General features: G+C 42.8%; 1 long non-coding RNA gene across 1 annotated transcript in view; it reads left to right on the top strand.

The window, feature by feature from the left end:
• The first annotated feature begins 819 nt into the window (after window positions 1-819).
• Window positions 820-18,011, top strand: part of LOC143806282 (uncharacterized) — a 102,982-nt gene continuing 85,790 nt past the window's right edge. The window contains exon 1 of the long non-coding RNA XR_013221428.1: window positions 820-1,810. This is a non-coding gene — a long non-coding RNA (uncharacterized LOC143806282). The remainder of the gene's footprint in view (window positions 1,811-18,011) is intronic.

Raw genomic sequence — 18,011 nt, 5'->3', positions numbered from 1 at the left:
TTTGGATGTCAATGTCAAAATTAAAAACAATCGACTTATCACCCAGTTATATACAAAGGTGACTGATAAAAATGACCTATTGCTCTTCAGTAGCCAACACCCAAGAAAAACTAAAGAATCCATCCCTTTTAGCCAACTAATCAGAACCAAGAGAATTGAGAGTGAAAAAGACTCGTTGGAAAAATCTATGGAGGGGACTCTTAGAAAATTTGTGGATAGGGGGTACCCCAAAAATTTATTGGAAGCACAAAAAAATAAAGCTGACTCTATTAAAAGGGAAGACCTTTTTCAGAAAAAAATTAAAAAGAAGGTTTCTGATCGTATACCATTGGTGACAGCCTTTTGTGAGGAAAGTAGTGGGATTTCAAATATCATATTGAAACATTGGAGTATGTTACATAAATGTTTACCACATGTACCAGAATTTTCAAAACCACCCTTGTTTTCGTACAGGCGAAACCGTACGATTGCCTCTAATTTAATAAAATCAGACATTGGTTCTTTCAAAAAATCCAATCAAACCACACTTTCTGGACAAAATAGAAGAGGCTGTTTCCCATGTCTTTCATGTGTTAATTGTACATTAATGTTAAAAGGATCCAGTTTTGTTCATCCTGTGACTCAGAAAAAATATGAGATACAACATTTTTTGACATGTGATTCAGAGTTTGTAGTTTACCTGTTGCAATGTCCTTGTTCCTTATGGTATGTCGGTGAGACAACATGTGATTTTAAAACACGGATCAATCAACCGACATACCATAAGGAAAAAAAGTATGGATCTACCAGTATCCAAATATTTTGTTGAAAAATCGCATACGGAAAAACAACTGCGTTTTCGCATCATAGATATAATTCCTGTACAGAGGAGAGGGGGTGATCGTATTCGATTACTCAAAAAAAGAGAATTGGAGTGGATCATGAAATTAAATACGCTAAAACCATATGGTCTTAATGTAGACTTTAAGATTAATCAGATTTTATAAAAGAATAGTGATAAATTCAGCTATATCCTCATTGCTATGACAATCTTCCTGTTAAAAAAAAAAAAAAAAAAAATTTACATGGATTTTAACTTCTATTTCTCTTTTTCTTCTCTTTTCAGATGTCCCAGTTTGTGAAATTAATATTTTTTTGCAATTTATGATGTTGATTAATGGAGCTTGATATACTGTGTGAAGAGATGCATTAAATAATATTTGAGGTTACACTCATTATTTTTTCTCAAAAAAACCCCAAAAAAACAAAAAAAAAACGTGGCTATATACAATTGGTTATTTGGTGTGTATGCAGGATGTAATTGACATATGGGGGGATTTCCGCCTCCCATGTGTCTCTCTTTCCCTGTTTTGGTTTCTGACCCCTCATTTACCTATGGGGAGTTTTTGGGACTCTAACACACCATACATAGAGCTTATGCCTGAACCAATTATGTCCACTATAAATACTATGAAATAAATGAGTATAACCCTCCATTCATGGCTTTATAGCGATATTTGTCCTTTAATAAGTGACAAAAAAACTCAATCATTCTTTTAGTTTATTATATTATGCATTCTCTCCTACATATTGCTATTGCTTATATTATAATGCTGCGCAGATACAAGTAGTCAGATTTTTTTTTTTTTTTTTTTCTGCCTGTCTGAAGTCTGTATGGCCATATACCTTTTCCAAGATGGCGCTTATGACTTCAAAGCACTATTGCACAGGTGCGGACCATAATGCTCTAGGTCCGGACTGCAGCTGCCATAGACATGTGCAGTTACAACAGGAGGACGCCGGAATCTCCAGCACCTGCTGTATTATCTTTGTAAGTGCGCGGTTTTTCTGTTTTCACAAACATGGGACACCTGAGGATATTAAATTGCTTATTAATATATTTTTAAAGTTTACCACTGTGCACTATATGGCACTTTTTTATATATAATGTATATGATACAGATTTATCACAGTGGCACTGTTGCACTTTTTTGGTCAGATGACTATTGCTGATCTGATGTCCAAAATAACTTAATATGTTTAATTGTATACAATGAATGTTTTCTATATATACCCACCTTGTCTGTATTAACACTGCTTGAAAAAGGATAAAGATATCCGAAACGTCGCCACGCCGTTCAGGCATTAAAGCCCTTTTTTTCTATTTTTTTTTGTGCTGTCTTTCTTTTTTTCATCTATATATATATATATATATATATATATATACACAGTATATATATATAATTTTTTTTTTTCCATATATGGGGGATAAGTATAACATTATTTCACTTCTTATTTCATTATGCCTATATATGTGTGCAGATATCACACTCATTGTTTGCATATATCAATGTGTACTTAGATCCCTTCTGCTGTCCACACTTGAATGCTGCTTGTCTTCTATCATGCAGCTAAATGCCCCAATGTCTCCCCCTAGTGTTGCCTTCCCGCATGTGCATCTGCACTATGATGACGGCATACACTTCTGGCTATAGCCACTTCCTGAATGCTCCATGCGGCGGCCTCCATTGTGAGTCACATCTGAACTGCACACCGGTCTGTATTTGATTCATTTCATTTCGCTTATATTAACCTCAGAATGGGCGCACCCTCTCACTTCCCCTGACGAAGCTGCGCCTGCAGCGATATGCGTGGGGCTTCAGCCTCACCCCTTAGCCCGTCTCCTGTCTTTCTCAGGCATCTGGGTTCATTGCTCAGCGTTGGTATTGTCCTTGCTGGACACTTTTTTCCTCTGTTTCAGCTTACTTACTATTATGTATTCATTAGGCTGCATTTGCATTACTTTGCACTCTAGATAATATGGGGTTGCCAGGGCACACCTGATTGAGGTTTTTTGCTTACAACCGAAGCCCAGACTAACATGCCAATACTGATATTTCTATCACCCTGGGCAAACAGCATGCTCATTTAACACTTTATATTTCCGTACTTAATACACTGAACTGCAGTAATTTAATCACTTGACTGTCCGCCAGTGTATTATTATAAGTCAATATATATCTCTGTTCAGTCCTTTACATTTTCATATGTTCATGCATGCTATATTGAGCCATTATCTGTATAGATAGGAGACATTGTGTATTTTTCTTGCACTTTATTGTTGTGTCTGTCATTCCATGGCATATGTGCTTAGGGGTGGTGGTTCATGGTTCTGTATTCAGGCCTTTTTAAATGGTTTTATTGTATTTGTCTTTTTTGAGGTATAATAAACAGTTTTGAGATTTTTTGTATATTCTATGGGTGTGCATACCGTTATTGGCCTAGTCTTTTTTCTCTGGTATTTCTATTATATGATTGTTACTGACTATGTTGGTTTGCACTGTGGCACTTTACTCCGGTATGGAGCTATATAGGATCATAGAATCTACCTCATAAGTCTTTAGTATTTTGATGCATCACAAGCAGCACCAGGGATGTAATGTATTTCTCTTTTGCTCCTTAGCATACCATATGTTTCCCCCACACCTTTGGGCATGTGCTATCATTGTATTTGTAATTTGATATTATTGGTCATTATAAAATTTATATTTTATTAATATGATTGTTGGGATGTTTATACTCCGTTCTCTCGTTCAATATATATTGTTCAATAACCCTATTAAAAAAGGAAGAAACGAGAAATAACAATGAAACACAGATTGTAGAATCCATCACTGGGTTCTCGCTTAGGCTATGTGCACACTGGGTCATTCAGAGTTTCTGTAGCAGAAACTGCGCATAAAACGTTTCTGATGACAGTCTAATTGAAAGGTTGCAAAAAAAAAAAAACTTCAGGAAAAAATGAAACTTCAAAATGCTTGAAAACTTTTTCAAAATCAATGTAGGAAACATTTAATCAAATGGAAAAAGACCCTCAAAACTCCCCAAAAAGGAGAATTCCCTGAAGCCATTTCCAGTAGAATTCTTTTAGTTTTGTCCATATGTATACAAGTTATATGGTTGCCTCGAATTCGCACCGTTGTTGTAGCCAAAGACACTTCAGGAAAACGCTAATTGTGTTTTTCTGAAGGTTACTGCATTTTCCAACATCTTTTTTGGCAGTTTTGCAACAAATGTTTTTATCTTTAATTCCATAGATAACACAGTGGTGGCAATCGAAAGCCGCCAGAAGAATGGACCGGCCACTTTTTTATTCGCAGCTTTATGAATTTTGAACCCTGGTGGTTAAAAGAGGTTGCAGAATATTTGACATTACTTGCATATTCTCATTCATTTTTACATTTTTTTAGTGCTTTTTCAGGCTGGTTACAGGCGGAATACACTTGAAAAAGACATTGTGTGAACATGACTTTTGACCGCTTGTTCTTGTAGTTTTATATCTCTGCGAAAGCATTTAAAGGCTTATTCTTGTTGTCGTGATAAGAGGGCAAAACTGCAAAATGTTTCCAAAAAAAAAAGCAATTTTGCAATTGATTTCTTATTAAAAAAACTTCTCTCTTCTAAAGAAAGGAGGGATTTGTATTTCCAAGATTTACAGCTCATTTCCAAGGTTTGCCTCCTCTGAAGTCTATCATAGGTGGCCGGCCTCCGAGGAGATGAGCACAGCGCTTACCGGTTCTTTGCTTTTGAGCTTGCATGTGCTGCTTGGATCCGGCGATCTACTGTCCACCATTGGATGATGGCCGCCATGTTTGCATAATCCATGTCCCAATTGAGAAGAGATGGAAGGAGGAGCACAAAGTTATATTTGTGAGTCCATCAGCTTCATAAACCCCCATATTTATTTGTCCCTTTACCTATTTTATGCCGCCTTATCTACTCCATTAACTACTTATCTTTCTCTTACTCCAAGAACTGTAAAAATGGCCAAATCCCGACCCAAGTGTTATCTCACATTTCCTCTATTTGTCTCTCCGCCAAAGTTCACCTAATGTTGTCCTTATTTGATTTCTTTCAATAAGCATATTAATGTGATAGAAATCAAACTTAATTATCCGGAGCAGCGCTCCACCACTGTGTAAATGAAATGAGGATCAGGCGGCAATTTCCAATAAAAATGCCATTAAAACTGCATTAAAATAGTTTTGGATGCAAACTTTGAGGCGAATGTAAACAAGGTCGGGTCTGGTGCTCGGTCTTGTTGGAAATTATTAAGTCAGATTTCAATCAAGGAAAAGCTTGATAACAAAATTATGTGGGATAAATTTTATTACGGGGCCAAATGCAATTAGGCTCTTCCCCCGTGCGGCCGCCATCCTGAGATCGGATCGCTTCCCTCTTAAACAAGCAGACGGATCTATAGCAATCTTATAAGAGGAAGAAGTTAGAAAAATAAAATCCATGAGGCTCTTTATTCATCTCCCGGTGTCACAGATTGATACAAAACACTTGTTCTTCATCGCTCGTTTACTCGGCAAATTAACCGGACAGATACTTTTTTCCTTATTTTTTTTGTATTCGGGCCAAATGCATTACGTTGTCGGCACTTTTCCTCCCTTTTAGGTCGTCTGATATCCGAGGTCCTGGGAGTATTTAAAACATAATACCTATCTCAGACTCAATATAAAATAGATTTATTTCCTTGCCGCTGGAGATCATTTATCCACACTTCTGCTTTATAATGGTTTGCTAATTACATTACAATGATCAAGTCAAAGCTGTTTATTGCTTTCCAAATTCTCAGCAAGATTTGCTTCCACTAATGGCTTTACCAGCAACCTCATTGTAGCTAGCAGTCAGTCTTAGGATTCACAGAAGTCTTAGATTCTGATGAAAAATGCCCCCAAAAATTAAGATTTAAAGAACTGCTCCTCGGGGGTGGGACCAAACAGTTTGCCATTGTTTGAGTTGAAATTTGTACTTAAAGAGTTACTCCAAAAGTTATAGGTTATTCTGCCCTTGTCACCCATCTTAAAGGCAAGCGTGAATGTTCTATTCATTATCTCTGGGACGACTTTAAAAAAGCCAAAAACGGCGCTCTTCTATTTTCACCATTGCCTTAGACAATTATTGGAACAGAAGTTGAGCATGCGCTAATGTGCTCTATTCAGAACATAGCATTACAAAGCTCGGCTTCCAGATCCAGAGATCAAAATTGTTGGGGGCCCCAGCGATCAGTGCAGCGCCCCAGAGTCTTGGTTGCTGCAGTAATGTTGTTCTTTCACCAGGAGGAGTAATATTACGTCTGATGGCACTAAAGGAGTTCATCTTTCCAGGTATCATGGCATCACAACACACTTCACACTCCAGACCACCAGGGGGAGCCATGCTCCTATCTAGTAGGGCACTCCTCACAGAAGGGTAAAACTGGTGGTTTGGATAGAAAGTTAGAGAGAAGCTGACTGGGCTTTGCCCAGGCAACACCTGTCAGGCAGACAGAGGAAAAGGAGGAACATCTGAGCTGCAGACAGAGGATCCCTGTCAGGGGTGGGATCCTGACAGAGGTCTAGCACGAGACAGAAAGACACGGAGCTGCGCCTGCCCCACGAGCGGCTGCATCCTAAGAAAGGACAAGAAAGGAATTGTATTGTGGAGAGTGAGAAACGAAGTCACAGCACAAGGAGATATCCAGGAGGAGTTCTGCCCCGAGATCAGCAGCCTCTTTCTGAGGCGCGTAGCCGGTGGCTGGAACACCGAGGGAGTAATAGACTCTACGCTTTACTTCAGAGACCGGCAGGACAGTCAATTCCAAGTTGGCTGCCCGACCTTAATACCTAAGAAGACACGGTGGCAAATTGTGGGGGTCGGGGCGTCTCTAGGGTCCCTACAAACAAGCCCCAGGCTATCCCAGTCATACGGGTTGTCCTATCCATACCATCTGGGGGACAGAGAGGAAGAAATAACATCAAGAACACTTACAAAAGTTGTGAGGACTATCCCGTGGTGCTCAGCAGGGAGGTACTACAACACACAGGTGCTAGTAGGAAGGCTACTGATTTCCACCTAGATAAGGGAACTCTGGATATGCCTTCGGACCGGCCGGACTCTGCCTGCCCTGTGATCAGTGCTCTGGACTGTGGATGCTGAAGCCTTCAGTAAAGGTAAAGAGACTGCACCCTTTGCGTCCTCGTTATTCATTGCGCCTTACATCATCCACCATCACCACCTACACACCTGGGAAGCCCTGGGGACATACTTCACCTGTGGGAAGGTATACCATCTAGCTGCCATTCCATCACCCCAGTGGACCCCTAAGCAGCGTCGGTCACCCTGACCGAGTACCACAGGTGGCATCACGAACACTATACAAACTACACCTTTAATTGGACGCCCCTCAAAGGGCCACGGACTGGGTCAGGCCACCGTGACATCCCCCGAACCGAAGGACCCAGTACCGAGTACCCTTTTGCCCTTAACGTGGGGGCGCTCCATCAGTTCCCCAGAAATTACCAAATTATCCTATATCCTATGGATGGGGATAAGTTATAATTTTGGGAATAATGCTTTATCTTCTGCTTTCTTTAGCTCACATACATCAAGGCTTTTATGTTACTGAAGGGAAATAATAATGGCTATTAGAATTATTTGAAAAATGGCCAATGAAGATTAATTTTCCTCAAATTAAAAAAAACTATTTCGGCAGAATCTGATATTTTTTTGAAAGAAATCCATAATCTTACTGCTTGTACGGGAAAAATTCCATAATTCACTACTCGTACATTAAAGAATTTATAGTCTCACTGCTCGCACAGTAAAGAATCCATACAGTAAAGAATCCATAGTCACTGCTTGCACAGTAAAGAATCCATAGTCACTGCTCGGACAGTGAAGAATCTATTTCAGAGATTATAATTAAACCTTTCCTCTATATTTAGATGATGTTTCCCTTGCCTCGTTGCAATGATCATTACACAGGTCTCTGCACTGTCCCCTCATAGACCTGCACACAGTAAAGCTAATACTAACCTGCTCACTTGTCTTGTGTGGTCTGGTGCCCAGTGCAGTTGGCACTGGTTTATCTTCAGGCTCTTCCGGCCATTGACAACTTTAAAGTCTGCTGTGCCGAGTAGGTCAGGACACACAATGTCATAACCGGCATCAGCCAACATCAAAACGTAGCGATTTATTCAGTGCACAAGATAACAAAAGTGCCGGAGCCAGAAAACGCTGAAAATGGCGCTCACTGTAAGAAGCTGAGTATGGCCCATGTGGAACCAATGATCAGACTGGGGAGGGTGACTGGACCGGAGCAGGACTGTGTGGTGAAACAGGTGGGTACAGGTGATAGTTTTATACGTATCCCACATTCATTATGTTCTGGGTCTGGGGAAACCTCAGGGCACAATAATGTACATTCAATTTATGTCCAATACATTTTGATCGAGTTTGAGCAAAACTACAAATATTAACGTTCATCAGTCATGGCCAATGATTACTAGTACCCACATGTGGAGCAGTAATGGGCGAGTGCAGGGTTGAGGAATGCGGGAATGTAAGTTCTAAAAATGTTTCAACTGTTGTTACAGATTATTATTATTATTTATTTATATAGCACCATTAATTCCATGGTGCTGTACATGAGAAAGGGGTTACATACAGGGTTATAGGTATCGTTAACAGTAAACAAATTTACAGTGATAGACTGGTACAGAGGGGAGAGGACCCTATCCTTGCGGACTTACATTCTTCGGGATAATGGGGAAGAGACAGGAGGTTGATGTGCTGCAGCACTGGTGGTGGTGAGGCGGCATCTCGGGTGGTTGGTAAGGCAGCAGCTCGGGTGGTGGTGAGGCGGCAGCTTTGGGGGTGGCGATGCGGCAGCTTGGGTGGTTGGTGACGTGGTGGCAGCTCGGGTGGTTGGTGAGGCGGCAGCTCGGGTAGTTGCTGAGGCGGCAGAATGGTTATTGTAGGCAGTAGGCTTTCTTGAAGAGATGGGTTTTCAGGTTCCGTCTGAAGGATCCGAGGGTGTTGGATAATTGGACGTGTTGAGGCGTGGAATTCGAAAGGATGGGGGATATTTGGGAGAAATCTTGGAGGCGGTTGTGTGAGGAAATAATAAGTGTGGAGGAGAGTAGGAGGTCTTGGGAGGATCGAAGATTAGGTGAGGGAAGATAGTGGGAGATTAGTTCAGAGATATAGGGAGGGGACAGGTTGTGGATGGCTTTGTAGACCAGTGTTACTAGTTTGAACTGGATTCGTTGGGGAATTGGGAGCCAGTGGAGGAATTTGCAGAGGTGAGAAGCAGGGGAGTAGCAAGGAGAGAGGTGGATTAGCCGAGCAGCAGAGTTGAGGACAGACTCGAGTGGTGCGAGTTAGCGGGGAGGCCACGGAGGAGGGTGTTGCAGTAATCGAGGCGGGAGATGATGAGGGCATGTACAAGAGTTTTAGTAGATTGTGGGCTGAGGAAGGGATGGATTCGGGCAATATTTTTGAGTTGGAGGCGACAGGAGGTGGCAAGAGTTTGGACGTGTGGTTTGAAGAACAGGGCAGAATCGAGAGTTACCCCGAAGCAGCGGATTTCAGGTGCGGGAGAGAGCGTGATGCCGTTTACCATAATAGATAGATCAGGTAGAGGGATACGCGAGATGGGGGAAAGATGATGAGTTCTGTTTTGTCTACATTGTGTTTTAGGAAGCGAGAGTTGAAGAAAGAGGATATGTCTGACAAACACTCTGGGATTCTGGACAAAAGAGAGGCGACATCTGAGCCAGAAAGATCTGAGTGTCTTCTGCATATAGGTGGTACTGGAAGCCATGGGACTTTATGAGTTGTCCTAGGCCAAGGTTATAGATGGAAAAAAGTAGAGGCCCTAGGACAGAGCCTTGAGGGACTCCAACAGAGAGGGGGCGGGGTGAGGAGGCAGTGTGGGAGTGGGAAATGCTTAATGTGCGGTCGGAAAGGTATGAGGCAATCCAGGACAGGGCAAGGCCTTTGATGCCAAGGGAAGAAAGAATCTGTAGCAGTAGGCAGTGGTCGACTGTGTCGAAAGCAGAGGACAGGTCAAGAAGGAGGAGATTGGAGAACTGTCTGTTAGCTTTGGCTGTGAGTAAGTCATTAGTAATTTTGGTCAGAGCAGTTTCGGTGGAGTGGTGGGGGCGGAAGCCAGATTGAAGGTTGTCAAGGAGAGAGTTAGATGAGAGGTGGGAGGAAAGTTGACCATGGACATGCTGCTCAAGGAGTTTGGAAGCAAACAGGAGCAGTGATATGGGGCGATAGCTGGGCAAAGCAGTTGGGTCAAGGTTAGCTTTTTTGAGGATTGGTGTAATGGTGGCATGTTTGGAGGCAGAGGGGAAGGTACCAGAAGATAGGCTGGTTTCACACTTGCGTTTTTGTCTGCAGCGTTTTTTGCACAAAAAACGCATGCGTTTTTTTTCCTATATTTAACATTGAAAACGCATGCGTTTTTTTGCACATGCGTTTGGTCGCGTTTTCAAACGCATGCGTTTTTTGTCTGCATGCGTTCATTTTCAAAAATGCTACCTGCAGTATTTTCTTGCGCGTTTTTTTGCCGCGAAAAAACGCATGCGTTTTTTCGCGGCAAAAAAATGCATTGCTGTCTATGTAAACGCATGCGTTTTTAAGCACATGCGTTTGTTTGCGCTAAAAACGCATGCGTTTTTATAGAAAAAAACCAGAAAACACACTGAAAAGCCACCCACCACCATCAAGGTGATAAAGGGATCCAAACCCTAACTCTACCCCTAACCTCACCCCTAACCGTTTAATGAACATTTTCTGACAGTCATATTGCCACGTATTTAAGTGCCACGTATCACGTATTTCAGTGCCACGTATGCCACGTGCCACGTATTTAAGTGCCACGTATCACGTATTTCAGTGCCACGTATGCCACGTGCCACGTATTTAAGTGCCACGTATCACGTATTTCAGTGCCACATATGCCACGTGCCACGTATCACGTATTTCAGTGCCACGTGCCACGTATTTAAGTGCCACGTGCCACGTATTTAAGTGCCACGTATTTCAGTTGCACGTATTTCAGTCACATTTAGGGGTAGGGGTAGGGTTAGGGTTAGGGTTTTCTTGTGTTTTCTTGTGTTTTTCTATAAAAACGCATGCGTCTAAAAAACGCATGCGTTTTACCGCGTTTACATGCGTTTTTCACACATGCGTTTTTTTAAAAAAACGCATGCAGACAAAAACGCAAGTGTGAAACCAGCCTAAGTGATAGGTTGAAGAGGGCTGGAATGAGCATGTTAGTGAGGTTGGGGAGCAGGTGGAAAGGGATGGGTCAAGTGCATAGGTGGTGAGGTATGATTTGGAAAGGAGGCGAGTAAGTTCTCCTTCAGTGATGTTGGAGAGGGAAGTTATTGGAGAAGGGCAGAGGTCTGGTATATGGAGTGGTTGGGGTGGTGGCAGGGCCGGACTGGGACTAAAATTCAGCCCTGGCATTTGAAGTTACCCAGGCCCACTTGTCACATGGTGACTGTAATATCTTTGTACACTTGTAGGCAGGGCCGGTTTTAGGCAAAGTGAGGCCCTACGCCTAGGCAAAGTTTAAAATGGGGCCCCAAATGCTAACATATTGCACATCACACAAAAGCATTTCGGTTGTATTTACAAGCGCTGAGTTCAGGCCGTTAAACGAGTTTGATCGACAATATTGAAGTTGTTCAACACTTGTTTCCCGCACTCTTTCCACCAGCTGAGGAATAATGATGGGACAGCACGATCAATAGATCCCTCACAGATCACCACACAGTGTCATGTTATCAGCAGCACACCTACAGTTTACACCAGCGATGTGCTGCTGAGAACAATGATTTTTGTTCCCGCAAAAACAATCTGAATATGCAGCATTTTACTTGTTTAGTAAAATACACCCCATAGTCCTCCATATTTTATAATGTGCACCACAGTCCTCCATATAGTATAATACACTCTCTATAGTCCTCCATATATTAAAATACATTGCTCAGTCCTCCATATAGCATAATACACTCCTCATAGTGCTCCATATAGTGTAATGCACCGCCACAGTCATCCATGTAGTACAATTCACTTCCCATAGTATAATGCACCCCATAGTTCTTCATATAGTATAACGTATTCCCCATTGTCCTCGATACAGTATAATGCAGCCCACATATAGTATAATGCAGCCACCACCCTACAGAATATAATGCAGCCACCCCAGAGTATAATGTAGCCATCCCATAGAATATAATACAGCCCACCTCCCCATAATATATAATGCAGCCCCCCATAGTATATAACACAGCCTCCCCCATAGAACATAATACACCCACAATAGTATATAACACAGCCACATAGTATATAACGTGGCCTCCCCATAGAATATAATATACCCCCCATAGTATATAGCACAACCCGCATAGCAGATAACACAGTACATGTAGCAGTATACAGCACAGCCCATGTTGCAGTATACAGCACAGCCCATGTAGTATACAGCACAGCCCACACAGTAATATACAGCACTGCCCACACAGTAGTATACAGCACTGCCCACACAGTAGTATACACCACAGCCCACACAGTAGTATATAGCACAGCCCACACAGTAGTATATAGCACAGCCCACACAGTAGTATATAGCACAGCCCACACAGTAGTATATAGCACAGCCCACACAGTAGTATATAGCACAGCCCACACAGTAGTATACAGCACAGCCCACACAGTAGTATACAGCACAGCCCACACAGTAGTACACAGCACAGCCCACACAGTAGTACACAGCACAGCCCACACAGTATTATATAGCACAGCCCACATAGTATACAGCAGAGCCCACATCTCTCCTCCCCCCTAGAATGGCCCCACAGTCCAGTACAAAAAAACCCCACACTCCTCACCTCACCTCGTGCCCGCGTTGCTCCTTGCTCCTGTCCCGCTGCACTGCCTGGGACACAGTGAGTGCACGCACACCCGCAGTGTCAGACGCAGAGCGGAGAATGATGGGAGAGGGAGCGTCAGGTGACCCTCTCTCCTCCATCATTGCATTCAACTGTACCAGCATCATAGACGCCGGTATAGTTGAATGCGGCGGCAGCAGCGCTGGGGGGGGGAAGGGTGAGTCGGTGCGCAGCGGCCCACTACTGGCACCGGCCCTTCTGGCATTTGCCAGAACTGCCCAATGGCCAGTCCGGCCCTGGGTGGTGGAACAGTAAAGGTTTGCCTTGCTTGGTCGATCTTGTTTTTGAAGTAGGTGGCAAAGTCCTCAGAAGAGATGAGGGGATTTGGAGGTGGCAGTGGGGGGCAGGGGAGAGAGTTAAATGTGCTGAACAGTTGTTTTAGGTTGTAGGATAGTGAAGATACAAGGTTAATGAAATAGGTCTGTTTGGCAGAAGTGTGTGTGAGTTTGAAGGCAAGTGTAGCTTGTTTGAAAGCGGTGAAGTCATCTGGTAGGCGTGTTTTTTTTTCCAACGCCGCTCTGCGACCCTGGATGCTTGTCGGAGTTTTTTGATGAGGTTGTTATGCCAGGGTTACCTATTGATTTGTCGCTCTTTGCCATACATGAGAGGGGCGACTGAGTCTATGGTTGATGTGAGGGTGGAGTTATAGAAAGCAAGGGCGCTATCCGTGTCGTGGAGTTAAGATATAGAGGACGGGGAGAAGAGAGTCTGAGAGTCTGTGAATGTCTAGGTGTGCAAGGTTTCTGCGAGGATGTGGTACTGGCTGGATGTGGGGGGCAGGTGAGGAGGACAAGGAAGAGAAAGTGAGTAGATGGTGGTCAGATAGGGGGAAGGGAGCGGTTGTGAGATTAGATAAGGGACAAAGGCGGGTGAAGATGAGGTTTAGCATATGTCCATCTGTGTGGGTGGGTGGCTGTGGAGGACCACTGAGTAAGTCCAAAGGATGAGGTAAGGGCTAGGAGCTTGGAGGCTGCTGGTTGGCGGGTGTCAGTAGGGATATTAAAGTCACCCATTATGATGGTGGGGATTAGGGTTGAGCGAAACGGGTCGTTCATTTTCATAAGTCGCCGACTTTTGGCAAAGTCGGCGTCTCATGAAACCCGATCCGATCCCAGTGTGGGTCGGCCACGTGGAACGCGAACTTGGCGCCAAAGTCGCGTTTCGAATGACGCCTTCCCCGCCATTTTTTTGAGCCAATTAATTGTGGGCAGCGTGATGACATAGGTTCCGGCTCCTGCGGCATCATAGTGCTATGTTACGTTTTCGGACGTAGTAATTTCCGGAGTCAAAAAATAACATATGCCTTGCACGGAGGAGAGAGAGAGAGAGAGAGAGAGAGAGAGAGAGAGAATAAAAAACCCGACTTTACAGTAGAATCGGCCGATTCCATACGATCCGACATCCGAGAAGGTCGGGTTTCACAAAACCCACCTCGATCCTAAAAAAGCTAAGGTCGCTCAACCCTAGTGGGGATGTCAGCAGAAAGTGAAGAAGCCAGGTGGAGAATTGGTCAATGAAGGCAGTGGCTGAGCCCGGTGGTCGGTATATTACAGCCATTTGGAGATTAGAGGGAGAGTAGATACAGACAGAGTGAACCTCGAAAGAATGGAGGATAAAGGAGGGTGGGGGTTGGATAGGGTTGAAGTAGCAGTTTTTAGAAAAAAGGAAAAATATAAATCAGGAGGTGAAAAGTTCCTCTTTCCTTTTGTGTTGGCTGCAATTGTTCCCTCTATGATTGGAGGAGCCGGTGAGTGGTAACATGAGAATCTGTGCTTCATCCAATGTCAGCGACGGCACTACCTGGATATCTGGTTTAGTCACCTGCAATACTACATCATGCGGACACAGAACTTGGGCCCCTTCTTCTCTAACATCTCATCATAGAGTGCTCCTCATGAGGTTCCTAATAATTCCTTAATAATCATAATAAAGTAATGAAATTCTGCAAAGCGTTGAAGAACTGCTCCTCGGGGGCGGGACAAAATACTGCTGCAATGCAGATTGTATACAAAACCAACGTATAGCTGCTATGTCCTACTGCCTTTCACCCACAATTGAAGTCCTGTTACTCTTTATCATTGGACGTTCTGGTGACACTTTACCTCAATGTCAGTGATTCACAAGAAGTTGTTTCTTTGTTATTGTCGCCCACCAGTAATGATCAGAAACACTACTTCTTTGGAGCAGAAGAGGCATCTTGCTTCCTAAAATCTGAAAATCACCATTGCAGTTACACAAGTTCTAAATTTGGTATGTCCACTCTGGAAGAGTGTTCCACCAGTTGTTCCCTAGACAGCATCTCCAATGTCTCCTGAAATGACTGGATAAATATGTCTGTCAATACTGCTTCCTAACAGCAACCCAAAAAGACAAATATGGACCACAGAGCAGTAAATAAAAATATATTTTTATTGAAAAAATATTAATAACATACGTTTAAAAAAATATTTTGAAAAATAGTAGACAAAGAAAGTTCAAGGGGTAGTGACAGCTTAGTGCCACGTCCAAGGGCGGTTGGTTAAATATATCTCAGAAAAGCATAATTAGATCCCAACAAAAATGATAAATAATGATAAATAAATGATATTGTCCCCATCATTAAAGGAAGGTACAAAGCAGCATATCAAACACTGGAGAAAGCAATGGCGGTGAAAGATGTCGATGTTCATAAAGACTCTAATTCAGATGTAAAAAGTGACAAGGGCTTGTGCAATGCAAAGTTATACATAAAAATATAAACTATCTCAAAGAATTTAAAAAATGACTGCCATCACAAAAAAGTCAGACATCACATGACTGCTATAAGATCATAATAAATAGGGGCCACACAGATACAGTTAGGTCCATATATATTTGGACAGAGACAACATTTTTCTCATTTTGGTTATAGACATTACCACAATGAATTTTAAACAAAACAATTCAGATGCAGTTGAAGTTCTGACTTTCAGCTTTCATTTGAGGGTATCCACATTAAAATTGGATGAAGGGTTTAGGAGTTTCAGCTCCTTAACATGTGCCACCCTGTTTTTAAAGGGACCAAAAGTAATTGGACAGATTCAATAATTTTAAATAAAATGTTCATTTCTAGTACTTGGTTGAAAACCCTTTGTTGGCAATGACTGCCTGAAGTCTTGAACTCATGGACATCACCAGACGCTGTGTTTCCTCCTTTTTGATGCTCTGCCAGGCCTTCACTGCGGTGGTTTTCAGTTGCTGTTTGTTTGTGGGCCTTTCTGTCTGAAGTTTAGTCTTTAACAAGTGAAATGCATGCTCAATTGGGTTGAGATCAGGTGACTGACTTGGCCATTCAAGAATATTCCACTTCTTTGCTTTAATAGACTCCTGGGTTGCTTTGGCTTCATGTTTTGGGTCATTGTCCATCTGTAGTATGAAACGACGACCAATCAGTTTTGCTGCATTTGGCTGGATCTGAGCACACAGTATGGCTCTGAATACCTCAGAATTCATTTGGCTGCTTCTGTCCTGTGTCACATCATCAATAAACACTAGTGACCCAGTGCCACTGGCAGCCATGCATGCCCAAGCCATCACACTGCCTCCGCCGTGTTTTACAGATGATGTGGTATGCTTTGGATCATGAGCTGTACCAAGCCTTCGCCATACTTTTCTCTTTCCATCATTCTGGTAGAGGTTGATCTTGGTTTCATCTGTCCAAAGAATGTTCTTCCTGAACTGTGCTGGCTTTTTTAGATGTTTTTTAGCAAAGTCCAGTCTAGCCTTTTTATTCTTGACACTTATGAGTGGCTTGCACCGTGCAGTGAACCCTCTGTATTTACTTTCATGCAGTCTTCTCTTTATGGTAGATTTGGATATTGTTACGCCGACCTCCTGGAGAGTGTTGGTCACTTGGTTGGCTGTTGTGAAGGGGTTTCTCTTCACCATGGAGATTATTCTGCGATCATCCACCACTGTTGTCTTCCGTGGGCGCCCAGGTCTTTTTGCATTGATGAGATCACCAGTGCTTTCTTTCCTTCTCAGGATGTACCAAACTGTAGATTTTGCCACTCCTAATATTGTAGCAATTTCTCGGATGGGTTTTTTCTCTGTTTTCACAGCTTAAGAATGGCTTGTTTCACCTTCATGGAGAGCACTTTTGACCGCATGTTTACTTCATAGGAAAACCTTCCAAATGCAAGCACCACACCTCAAATCAACTCCAGGCCTTTTATCTGCTTAGTTGAGAATGACATAATGAAGGGATTGCCCACACCTGTCCATTAAATAGCCTTGGAGTCAATTGTCCAATTACTTTTGGTCCCTTTAAAAAACAGGGTGGCACAGGTTAAGGAGCTGAAACTCCTAAACTCTTCATCCAATTTTAATATGGATACCCTCAAATGAAAGCTAAAAGTCTGAACTTCAACTGCATCTGAATTGTTTTGTTTAAAATTAAATTGTGGTAATGTCTATAACCAAAATGAGAAAAATGTTGTCTCTGTCCAAATATATATGGACCTAACTGTATATAGTCAATAGGGATGGTAAAATCAGAACGACGTTAGAAAACCAACCTCAAGACAGGGACGTGGAAGAGGAACCCCAACGCATGTTTCGCTATGGTGCTTCTTTAGGGGGCTTCAAGCAAGAGGTAGGAAAGGTGCTGTCCTCAGCTGTCCATCCTGACTAAGGAATGACGCCCCAGGACCGCAGTATGATGATGCCTCTGCACTGGTGTTGTTAGGTTCCTGCGATCTTATCCTGCACACAGGTTACAGTTTTCTATATTTTTGGTAATTCTTAAAGGGGTTGTCTTTCTTTATTATTCCTTCAGGCTTCCTACTTGCTGGGGAGTAGTGCGCTCCTGATGATTGACAGTTTGGCCCAGTGTCATGGTTGCCGCACTCACCTGTACTGTGTACTCTCCAATGCTGCGAGCAGGTGTCGCTCTGCATTGGAGGACACTAAAGCTTGGATCCAGAGATTCGGCCAGCTTCAGAGCAGAGCTTACAAGCTCCAGAGCTTGAAGGTGCTGTGCTTTTCACCTGGCTGACTAGCCATCTCTGACAGACTGTAGAGGTGGTCGCTGACCCTTGTAGCTATACAGGAATAAATCCATTGTTCTTGAAAATGGAGAGGATTTTTTTAATTAGAAGTACATATCAAAGTTGCTTAAGTTAAAAAGAAATTAAACGAAGCAGAGATCATGAAACTGGCGCGTGCCCGCGGATTATAACTGACAGCTGAAAGATGCTATACTTATCCAATGGT

The sequence above is a fragment of the Ranitomeya variabilis genome, chromosome 2, assembly GCF_051348905.1.
Source record: "Ranitomeya variabilis isolate aRanVar5 chromosome 2, aRanVar5.hap1, whole genome shotgun sequence".
In the NCBI taxonomy this organism is placed as follows: domain Eukaryota; kingdom Metazoa; phylum Chordata; class Amphibia; order Anura; family Dendrobatidae; genus Ranitomeya; species Ranitomeya variabilis.
Note: the sequence above shows the minus strand (reverse complement) of the source record. Positions and strands in the feature narration are given on the sequence as shown.